The following is a 9,214-nucleotide window of genomic DNA, read 5'->3' as shown; positions in this document are numbered from 1 at the left end:
CTCTATTTTATGTCCCATGTCTAAGCGTTTACAATGTGTCACCATTGACCTGATGGACTGTGGTGCAGGCTACACTCTTTTTAATAAACTCTTCTATTTGGAAGCTGTTCAGTTACGTGCCACACCTAAATGTGGTATTACAAGTTTGGTATTTGTATCAATATCGATTCGGAAAATTTTAACATCTACCCTGCTCTACTGTTAAATCGTGTTTTATAAAAGACTACATCAAACTGTGAAAATAGATGTGCTGCTGTTAAAAATCCATTGCAAATGTTGTAAACAACATTAAAGCTAAAAAGAGCAGTTAAAGCAGTATCTAATTTGACAGTCTACAGTACTGCAGTTGTACATATTCCTGTATGTGTGGTTAGGACTGAGCAATCATAAGGATGCCTTGTACCATTACCAGTACATCAAATGGAAGCTCCCATTTGGCCTGTAGTCTGCCTCCTCTGCCGCTCTTGTTCTCTCAGACACTTGTCCTGTTCTTACTCTACATATACAGCAGCCAGTTACAGACACAAAGGTGTACACTATATAGACAAAAGTACTGGGGCACTTGACCATTACACCAGCAGGCACTTTAATGGCTTTGCAGTTATAACAGCTTTCACTCTCCTGGGAAGGTTTTCTACAAGATTTTGAAGTGTTTCTGTGGAAATTTTTTGACCATTCATGCAGTAGAGCATTAGTGAGGTCAGGCACTGATGTTGAACGAAAAGGCCTGGCTCACAGTCTCTGTTTCATTGCATCCCAAAGGTGTTCGATGGGGTTGAGGTCAGGGCTGTGTGTGCAGGCCCGTCAAGCCCTTCCCCAAAAGGCTCCGGAAAAACAGCTCTACAAAGAGGCGCGTCTGGATACTTTTGTCTATACAGTGTATTTACATCAACATCTTTGCTGCTTCTCTCTCTAAAAAAGAAAATAATAAAATTAAATGTGTATACATTTTATCATGTTTGCTATCGCCTTTTGAAAATTGCAAGTAGTGGAGTGTTTAACATTCTCTTGTCAAGCATCCTCCTGCTGGGACAATAAATGCTTGTCCAGTTTTGCTCACAGCGGCAGCTGCAGATTACAAACAGCAGGAGCACACCGGAGTCTGAACACAATACCGATAAGGACGCCTGTCTTAGCACTGCCGCTTTGGCTTCCTTCTCTTCAAGCCAGGAACCTGCTGCTTTCTAATATTTACACACAACCAGAATGGCAAATGTACCGTAACTTCACCCACATACTCCCCCCACACCTGGAACTGGTGTGGGGGGAGTATGTGTGCTTTAGTCTTTTGGGACATAAAAATGGGTCTGTTGTTTTGACAACAAGAGGGGAGGGAGGGCTCAAGTACAGCACGAGCACAGTGAAATTTCCACTGCATGTTTTGATCCAAGAGCTTCTGGGAGAGGAAGGTATGGACGAGTGTTTGAGCGTGTCCACACTGAAGAACAGCTTTTAACAACTTAAACTGCTAAATAGTTCAAACACTTACTGGTACTGACACCATGCTGGATTACCACCCTTATTCATCCACTTACTCATCACAGTAAATTGGTCTTCTTTAGTTCATTGTTTGTTCTGTTTGATTAAGTGCTCTCTTCCTATCCTGCTTACCGCTGTGACGATGTGAATTTCTCCGTTGTTAGACAAACGAGGCCTTATCTTGTCTTTAACCAACGTTCTGTGGATGTTGATTTCCAAATAGTAATTTTCTTACAGTTAGATTTTTTTAGACACTGGAATTCAATATTAGTCAAAGATACAAGTGTTCTTTGCAGCAAAGATGCAAATGCAGCATCTATGTTAGTAATATAAATAAATCAAAACATTAAAAATATTTCAGTTATAAAAGATTTGTTGGAGGACTTTGAAATGTTAATCAACTGTCTAGCTTTGTACAAGAGAATGCACTGCAAGGGCAGTACCACCTATCAGTATCAGAAATGAAAAATTATTTTCAGCATGTTGGTTCAGTTTGGAAGATTCCACAGGAAGGCTTGTTGGTAACACTGGTAACAGGTGATAGCATCATGACTGCTGAATATGAAAGGAGCACTGAAATGGCTCATCATGAGGTTTGATTGTATGAATGGACATTACTACACGGCCACGGAATACTTTGAATCAGTTTGTTTCACAATGATTCTGTTTTTTGTTATGTACACTTGCAGTGTTCAACTTTTTGGGAGTTAAGCCTATATAATAACAATAAGGTGCAAAACAAATGCAAACTGTTGAAATATAAGTAATATAATCTGGTTAACAGTAATAGGCAGATCCACTTTTTGATCAACAGGTGACAGTGAGGACCACAAAAGCAATCAGCTTAAAGGTGAGGTGTAGATCCAGAAATATCCAAGACATGAACGGAAACGGGGCGGCACGGTGGTGCAGTGGTTAGCACTGTCGCCTCATAGTAAGAGGGTTCCAGGTTCGAATCCCGGTCTGGGCCCTTCTATGTGGAGTTTGCATGTTCTCCCTGTGCCTGTGTGGGTTTTCTCCGGGTACTCCGGCTTCCTCCCACAATACCAAAAACATGCACATTAGGTTAATTGGCTACTCTAAATTGCCCCTAGGTGTGAGTGTGAGAGTGTGTGGTTGTCTGTCTTTGTGTGTTGGCCCTGCGATTGACTGGCGACCAGTCCAGGGTGTACCCCGCCTCTCGCCGATAGGCTCTAACTGTGTATCTGCAATATCAGTATGGCGTACCAGAAAGTGTTTGTGGTACATTCAAAGGCTGATGGTGCAGTGCTAGTGACTGCCTGTTACAGCAGCTCCTACTCTTTGTTTCTTCTCTTCTTAATAATGTAAATAATTGTGTAGTACTGTAAATATCGTGGGTTTTTTTGCATAGTGTAAGTTATATCCTTCTATTTGTACCTTCACCTGTTATCCTTGTGCTGCTGTGACACTGAGAATTTCCCCACTGTGGGACTAATAAAGGTTTATCTTATCTGATTGTACAAATTAAAAGCATTTGTTCATAAATCAGAGAGTTAATGGAAATGAAGATTTGAAGGAATGCAGTAGAACAGAGTTGAAATGGAGGCTGAACCATCTCAACACCTATTGTCTCTGCTGTCCATCACTCTGCCTGAGATAAACGAATTGTAAAAAATTTGATTGCCACAGGAAGGAAGGATTCCCTGTTGCATTCTGTTGTTCATCATGGTGGTAAGAGTCACCTGCCAGCAGCGGTCCTGTGTGTGACCAGCACATCATGGAGAGGGTGAGTCATTGTCCGTGATGCTGCTCAGTCTGTGCAACACCACCGCTGAAAAACCAAGCTTCACCCACAGGACTGAGCAAGCCTTCCCGATGAGCTTGTTGATGCTGAGGGCAGTGACTGCTCACACCCTGGACACAAACTTGCCACAAACTACCTACACACACAAATAATTATGTGTGTCCCATGCCAAAGCACAGAGTTTGGTTGCATAATAGCACAGGCCAACCCACAACCAAGTAAGCCATTACTTTGAAATTGTATTTGTTATTTTGATATGATAAATTACTGCCATTTTAGGTCTGAGCTGTTATATATGCTACATACCATTGAGTTAACTAACATCAAACTATGAAAGAATACACAAATGAACATAAGAGCCAGTGCAACCAAACAAAACCAGAGTGAAAAATATTCTGGTGTATAACTACACCACTGGCTTTCCTCTGGCCTTCTTCGAAAAGAACTCATTTATCAAGATGTCAAATCCAACTCCTGGACCAGTTCTGACTTAAAGGTCATATGTATTTAGGCATCTCTGACATCTGATCCGTGACTTTGCTTATTTTTAATCTGGATCATTTGTGAATAGGACTATTCTCCCTCTTAGCTGTTGAGAAGAAACATCAGACTGAGTCTTAGCCCAATGTAAATGTTGGGAAATGTTGGCTGCAATCCACTTTAAAAATAACATATGGAGTATGAAGCGGTCAATATCTTGTTTCTTCATGCCAAGATACCAGAACTTAGTGGGAGACGGTTAATCATTTTGAAGAATCCCAAATTTCTGGAACCGCAGTATAATAACCCCCCCTTCACCCAGCCGACTATCAGCAGGATGCAAGCCGGGTCCTGCTCAAGGTTTCTTCCTGTTAAAAGGGAGTTTTTCCTTGCCACTGTCTGCTTGCTCGGGGGTTCAGGCTCTGGGTCTCTGTAAAGCATCTAGAGACAATTTTGATTGTATAAGGTGCTACATAAATAAATGAATTGAATTGAAATTGAATTAACCAAAACATTTTAGAACTCTGAACAGGTCAGCAACATCTCGTTACACCCACAAACACAGACATGAGGCACTTTCTCCTCGTGACTCTCTTTCTTCTTTTGCAATGTGTCACCCAACAAGCACCCAAAAAATGTGCATATTTCCACTTGGGTTAACATTCTCTTGTGTTTGTAATTTTGCAACTGAAACAACAATATGAACAGGAATGCAAGTTGCAGACACATATAGTCCTCTGTCCACCCACATATTCCATGCATGCACACAAACAACCAACCAACCACAGAACAAATAAAAGGAAAAGAGAACACCAGTATGACAGCTGCTGAGCTACGAGGCAGAACACACCCGAGCAGATGTTCAGGCTGCAACTGATGAAACCTTGACACACTGCAGCTTTGTGAAAGTTTTTAAAGATCCACATCATATTCAAAAGGCTCCACTTGGTTTAACAGACAAAATTCTTAAACAGTTCAAAAACTTCCACAGTGTTTCCAGAACTTGACTTGCAGTTTAATTTACGCAGTCTTTTGTCCACAAATCAGCCTCTGAATATTGCCAAATTATTTTGTCAAATGAAAAGAAAAAACTGAAACTATGGGAATACAAATAATATGACTGTGGCATTATAATGCAAATATTACGGATGTAGAGTACTGGCAGTCAAATACATTGGTTAAAGTCAGGAAAATACTCAAGAGAAACTCAGTGGAAAATCAAAGTTCGATGTATGCATCCATCTATATATGCATATATAACTTTACATCCTTACTGCTTCCTCTGCAAAGTGCACCTTTGGTGTGCTTAATTTACGTATATTCAAGAAAAGAGATCGTACTCTAGCAGAAGTATAAGAAAAATAAGTAGGACAAGTCTCAACATTTTCCATTTTCCAACACTTTCCACAACATTTTAGAGTGTTTCTGTGAAAACCTTTGCCCATTCATGCAGGAGAGCAGTAGTGAGGTCAGGCACTGATGTCGGACGGAAAGGCCCGGCTTGCAATCTCCGTTCAGAATCAGAATCAGAATCAGAATCAGAATCAGAATCAGAATCAGAATTCCTTTATTTATCCCTGGAGGGAAATTCTTGTTTTTACAGACATTGCACATGCAGTATTCCCGACCAAGAAAGGAGAAAAGTGCAGAGTATAAAAAAATAGGATAAACAAATAAAGATAGGATAAACAAAACTAAAATCTCAAAGTACAGGTATTTACAAAAACTGTATTCAAATTTTTAAGAAAATTTAAAATACAGGTATGTACATGTGTAAATACAGGTATGTACATGTGTTCCGGTTCATACTAAATGTGTTTGATGCGATTAAGGTCAGTGCTCTGTGTGGGCCAGTCGCGTTCCTCCACACCAAACTCATCCATAAACTTGGTAGCATAGTATTGTCCAAAATGTCTTTGTATGCTGAAACATTCAGATTTCTCTTTGCTAGAAGTAAGGGGCCTAGTCCATCCCCTGACAAACAGCCCCATAAAGAGGTGTGTCTAGATACTTTTGCTTATATACTGTATATCACCTTGTTTAAGTCAAAAGGCTAAAGTCCAAGTAAGTGAAGATACCACCACACATATGTACTGTACAACTCTGGTTTTTGGTTCTCATGTTCTTCAATATACATGCATTTAGACATATCACACAGAGAATATATCTGTGCTCTAACTGCTACTGCTAGTTTTTAATAAGCTCAAGCTGTCATTTTCTTTAATCTGTGGCCCAACAGGCAAATTATATGATAATAAATGTGGTGTTATTCTACTACTATTGTACAAGTATCAAACACAACATTTTAGCTGAATAAGACATCCGCATCGACGGAACATCATGAAAAAAGTGCATTAAATTGCATGTAAGCTACAGGACACAGCTTTTACCTGGAACGTATTGTGAACAAACACTGTGATTGGTTCTATTAAAGTGTCAACATGTCAGCCTGTTTTCAGCAAACTAATTCAACTTTGCATAGCACTGTAATGTTGGTATGTCACTGAAATCCCTGACTTTACAACATTCTAAATCTATTTTTCCTTATGTCTGAACTGTGGGACCCTGAAACCTGCCTTCCCTGTAGTTTGAACACTTTGGATCCCCAGCACACCAAAATACTGACAATTGTCACAAACACAGGAAACCCACTGGCCAGGGAAACTGTTATCGAGTTATTGGGACGCAGGCCCAAGGGGGGCTGTCATCCGTATTGCTGGAGTGGTGGTTAGGCAACTGCTGTGAGGCCTTCATGCTCTGCCAACTTGCCGATCAAACGCTGACCACAGAAAACACAGGGGCAACAACTGCCTGCCAGGACGGCCACTGGATAACTTATCCACGGTAAATGGAAAAGGTTGGCCGGGGTGAAATTGTGCACCTCTCTCTGCAAGCACAAAAGATAGCAGTGTTTTGTTTAAGTGCTGCGCCTTTTGACCCTCCATCTCTCAAATTCCCCCCCAATCCTACAATCATTTGCTATCATTATGTACTACTGCCCCCTACGATGAGACTGTGTTTTTTGGGGTGGTGGGAGGTGGGGCTCTTTATTCTTGAAGACCCCAGAACATTTGATGGCAAAGCCACCAGCCGCCACAGAGGCGCCCAGGGATCCTCACGACACTGATATTAGTGGAGATGTCTTCCTGAAAGGGGAGGGAGGAGTGTGGAGGCTGTTGGGAGTTAATGGGGGAGGTGGGGGTCACATGGAGGGTGGTCGATAACCTGGAGAACAAGAGTGGATGGAGTGAAAATGGACATCTTGTCAGCAGCTTCTCATGTCTGATATTTTCCCCTGATCCCTCTTAGTGATAAAAAAAATATATATATATATAGAATTGATGATTTGACAAGTTCCATAACAATTTTAAAATCTAAATTTCAAAATTGTAAAATTTCAGCAGTAGATGGACAGGAGAAAAAAAAAAAGAGTAGCAATTATTTGCAAATGCAGGTCACTGATTCAGAGCTCAGCCGTGTTCAGAAATTGTGATTATCATTCTGTCTGCTCTCAAGCACGAGCCCCCGTGAGCCCCTGGGCTCGGCAGCGATGCATTTATTCCTCCCTTCCCTAATGTGACATTCACATTCACATTACTGAAATTGTTGCTTCTTTAAAAATCTTTCCCTTTTACACATACTTTCAACTACAATAAATGTATCACAACCGGGCTTGGTAGTGATTGGCTTTATTCAGTAAAGAAAATTACTAAAATCTATGTCATCATATTCAGCTTAGCCTTAACAGGGTAACTTCATTCAAATAGATACTACTACAAATAGAGTATTCCTCAGATTCATTAATGTCCACCAAATAGTTTGCTAATGTCTTACAGAATCAGTTACAAACTATTAATAGGAGTAAAAAATCTTCTGGCATTTCTTTAATCACTAGCACAACAGTTGCCCTTTTAACCCTTTAATTCTTCAGATACACACTTGAACAAGTCACTTAACTTCTGGAAAAACTTGCAGAGAATGCAGACATAAATGCAGTCATTATAATTTTGTCCCCTTGACAAACTGAGACAAGATAGCTTATTACAAAGCTTGAAACCGACCCCGAAAGAATAAACACCAGCCAGAGCCACCAATCACCAATCCAATCCAAAGACTTCCAAGTTGCTGATGGTCAACATCACGAGAACAGTTACGACACTAAGAGCTGTTGTTTTGAGAGCATTAGTGAACATTATTAAGTACTTGCATTATTTCTTCACAGGGGTGGAATGAAAAAGACCATCTTTACACTTTCTTGATGTTCAGTAAAGTCAGAAAAGCCAAAAAACACACTTAAGAAACATAAGAACAGGAGCAATGAAAGACTCAGAAAATAATGAAATGCTCCACAGTTAAACAGGTCACAGGTTATAATATTATGACTGGTAATGAAAGGGGCGTCCTTTAAAAGCTCAGTTTTCATCCCATTCTTCGGGAACATATTGTAAAACTACTGTTGATAAACACGTTTTGACTTCATTCTGTTTTTATTTACCTTCTGCACAGCATCACTTTTGGACCTTTTTTTTGGAACTTTTTTTGGACCTGGAATTCCAGACAGCATTAACAGATGGTGGACAGGAGAGAGCTCGTGGAGCCCTTTTCTTCCCTGCACAGACATGGCTACATCTCTGATCAATCGACTCAAAATCACACACGCCTACATTGTGGATGGGAACTCCGCAGATTAGGAAGACATTTCTGAATCATGCCCATCCATTCTTTCCATTCAGTAAACAGTGTGAGCGTTTGTCCCCCAGCGGGTCCACAGATAACCGACAGAACCTTTGGGATAAGTGGGCACACACACAGAGGTTTACTCACATTGACAACAGCTGATGACGATAACGATGGCTTCATCAAGAGACTGACCCTTGCCTGATGCACATAGATCAGGAAGGGGGATCTCGCTAATACACCTGCCATTTGGACTTTCTTTCATGCTTCTATTTGAATTTTTTATGACTAGAATCACTGATTTTTATTCTATCACACTGTGGCCTGGACAATGAAGCTTTTACATGGAAGATGCACAATTTAATTTTCTCTTTATTATAATAGATCTATCTTCAACCGCATCAGATATATTCAAATGAAGAACATCTATTAGTACATAGTGTAGGGGAAAATTATCATATGGTTTGCATAACAGTGAAATAGTATCCTATTTTAACTGCCAGTATAACATCATCCATGAACTGTACTCTGTAAGCACCTGAACTTCATGTGAACTATGCTGATAGCGCTGAGAGTTATAACACCGGTCGGGGGGGGGGGGGGGGTACCCGTAAAGATCAGATCAGACCAGATCACCATGATCTCCTTGACCTTCTCGGTATCACTCGTTCTGTGAAGATGTTACAAGTTATCAACTTTTCTGTGAGGTGCCCCTCATAAAAAGTGCCGCCAAGGTCGCCCTCCTCACTGTTTCCTTTCAGAGTGCTTGATGCCACATTGTTGGTTTCAGTCCTCTTGCAAGAGCACAAAATA

The sequence above is a fragment of the Scatophagus argus genome, chromosome 15, assembly GCF_020382885.2.
Source record: "Scatophagus argus isolate fScaArg1 chromosome 15, fScaArg1.pri, whole genome shotgun sequence".
In the NCBI taxonomy this organism is placed as follows: Eukaryota; Metazoa; Chordata; class Actinopteri; family Scatophagidae; genus Scatophagus; species Scatophagus argus.
The sequence above is the reverse complement of the archived record's forward strand: the minus strand, read 5'-3'. Positions refer to the sequence as shown.